Below are 3,034 nucleotides of genomic sequence, written 5' to 3'. Positions count from 1 at the left end.
GACATTACAATGGGTGTGAAATAACTCCGTAAAACGAAGAATTTCAATTCCGAGGCTATTATTCAGATTTCTAGACAGGGAAAAACCTTCGGAGAAAGATGAACAATTGGACAAGTTGGTATTGGTTCATATTGGAAAGGTACAGCGCAAAACGACAACACAATAAAAAAAAAAGAAGAAGACGGACAGGCGTGCCCTGAATCGCAACCAATTTTTATTGTAAAGAAACGCACACCTTTATACAATTCTTCCAAGTGATAACAAGAAGCTTCGAGCGTTTGGCGAAGTGCAATGGAAGGAGTGCGAAACGTAAGTCACCTTCACTGCATGATAAGTTAGTAAAAATAATTCTCTTCCCTTTCCTTTCAAAATTAAGGGCAATATTAGGCGTTATCAATAAATTACACCTCTTCATCGATTAGCACAAGAGGCTGATCACATTGCGATTGTCTTTTTCAGATGAAGTAGGCCTCCAACAGCTCTCTTGTTGTTTTATCCCGGTGCCGAAATAAAATTTTAGTGTTCGCAAACTAAAGGGCGGCAATTGTTTTTCTTGTTTTTCTTTTCATCATTTCCATAGTTGTGACAGTGATCTTTCAAACGGGAGTAGTTTGCATCAGTGAGTGATTTGAGATGTTCTCACAGGCGAATATTTACGCATCTTCCGGTTTGTCCTATATATACTTTCTTGCATGATAATGGTATTTTCTATAGGCATCGTGCGCATGTAACTCCGGAGCGACGCGCGCGCCACAAGCAGCGGTGGTGGTGGTGAAAAGCATTTGTTATATAATATTTATTTGAGAGAGAGAAAGAAAAAAGAAGGTGGGAGGCAGGCCTTAAGGGCCAGCCTCTTACAAAGTTTAGGAGGGGCCCCTAGTCCGGGACTCCTGTGGCTTCCGCGGCAGCTCGGGCCCTAGCTACGAGAGGACGTTGGCTCTCCAAGGTAGAGCAGCCGAGCAGGGCAGCATCCCAGCTCTCTCGGGTGGGTGAAGGGAAAGGGGAGTAAGCGGGGTTAGAGGGGCAAGCCCACAGCATATGGTACACATTTGAAAATGCGCACCCACAGTGCGGGCATTCGCCATTAAAAGCCGGATTGAAATACTGCAGTACTGCCGGGCACAGAACTGCATTGGTGTATAGACGAAGGAGCCAGCGCTCCTCAGTTTTAGTTAGTCCTTTAGCGGGGGGGTGAAAAAGACAGTGTCGAGTTTTGTACAAGTCAGCAATTTCTTCGTAGGTAATGGCCGGATTGGGTTCCAGTTCCTCAAGCGGCGGGAGTTGAGGCGATGCCCGGTGGTTAAGCGCGCGGGCTGAGGCGTCTGCGGCCTCGTTCCCCTCGAGTCCCGCATGTGCTGGGGCTGTCCGGGCGATCGCGGTACTCACATCTGCGGAGGATTTCGGCGGCGCGTTGCGAAATGCGCCCCGCTCTAAATTTCGACAAGCTCCCCGGGAGTCAGTGATGATAACCCTGTAGTCATGCTATGCAGCGGCCAGCGCTATGGCGACCTCCTCTGCGCGGAAAGTGAGTCCCTGAATGTATGTGTTCTGGTGGATGACTGCGGCCGTGTACCACCCTCCATGGTGTGGGCCAGCAGCATCCGTGTAGAGGACTCCGGACGAGAGCCGTAGCGCTCTTTTAGATTCGCCGCACGCGCTATGCGACGCCCCTCGTGAGTCTCCTTTGTCATGTTTTGTGGCAGAGGTCGAACCTTGAGCGCGTAGCGCCAGTCCTCTGGAACTTCGGTTCGTTCCTCTGTTCGCGCATTGTAAGCAATGTGCAGGCTGTCTAGGAGGCGTTTGCCTGCAGGTGATTTGCTTAACCGCAAGTATTGGTTGCTTAAGTGCGCCTCCTGCAACTCTGAAAACGTGTTGGTCACCCCTAGAGCAATGAGCCTTTGATTGGACGTCGTTATGGGGAGGTCGAGGGCGCGCTTATAAATTTTGCGAAGGATCACCTCTAGGGCACTCTCATCGCATTTCCGCAAGTGGAGGTAGGGTGCCGCATAGAGTATCCGGCTGGTCACGAATGCATTGGCCAGCCTCAGGGCGTCTTTGCATCGTAACCCCCCCCCCCCCCCCCCGCTTGTTAGATACCCGACGGACCATGCGGCCCACCTGGTCTCCAATCTTGCGGAGTGAATAAAGAGTTCCAACACTCTTATCTCATTTCGTCCAGGGATGGGGCCGCTTGCAAGGGCAAGGGCAATTTTAGTGGTACACTTCGGGTTGGGCCGGAAGTGTACGAATTCTGATTTGGTCGGAGAGCATTCCAGGCCACAGCGACGAGCATATCCGTCCACGATAGTCGCCGCTTGTTGCAGGTTGGCCTCGATCTGCCCTAGCGACCTATGTGTTGCCCAGAGCATGATGTCGTCGGCATACAGAGCATGCCTGATGTCTGGGACATTATTAAGCAATGGGGGAGGTGCGCCATGGCGAGGTTAAAGAGGAGGGGAGAGAGGACCGCTCCCTGTGGAGTTCCTCGCGTACCCAAAGGGTAAGGGCCATGCTTCTGGTCTTGGATACGCATATAGGTTTGCCGATCAGTGAGGAACTGTCGGATGTACCTAAACGTGTTTGGTCCACAGTTTGTCTGCGACAAATGTGTGAGGATGATGTCGTGGGTTATATTGTCGAAGGCCCCTTTGAGGTCCAAGACGAGGACCACCTTGTCGCTACTGGGGTATTCGACCGGAGCCAAGACGTCTTTGTGAAGTTGGAGCAGGACGTCCTGCGCGGACCGGTGTGGGCGGAAACCGCACATTGTGTCCGCAAAGGCGGGTTTAAGCTCTAAATATTGAGAGAGTCGGTCCCTGACCATGGTTTCCATCAACTTCCCCACACAAGAAGTCAATGAAATGGGTCGAAGGTTTTCGATGTTGATGGCTTTTCCGGGTTTCTGTATGAAGGTGACTAATGCGGTTTTCCAATCCATTGGGAGAGGTGTGCCCCCTTCCCATATGGCGTTGAAATAGTGTAGACGGCTCAGGTATGCCGAGTCCGGGAGGTTAGCAAGGAGCTTAACCGTCAC

At 51.4% G+C, this 3,034-nt stretch overlaps 1 pseudogene; it reads right to left on the bottom strand.

Annotated features, from left to right (window-relative positions):
- Nucleotides 1-876: 876 nt before the first annotated feature.
- Nucleotides 877-2,767, bottom strand: LOC146194332 (uncharacterized; annotated as a pseudogene).
- Between the last annotated feature and the right edge of the window lie 267 nt (nucleotides 2,768-3,034).

Source organism: Amblyomma maculatum, chromosome 3 (assembly GCF_055883805.1).
Source record: "Amblyomma maculatum isolate TAMU_Amacu chromosome 3, ASM5588380v1, whole genome shotgun sequence".
Lineage (NCBI taxonomy): Eukaryota > Metazoa > Arthropoda > Arachnida > Ixodida > Ixodidae > Amblyomma > Amblyomma maculatum.
This window is presented reverse-complemented; position numbering and strand designations above follow the sequence as displayed.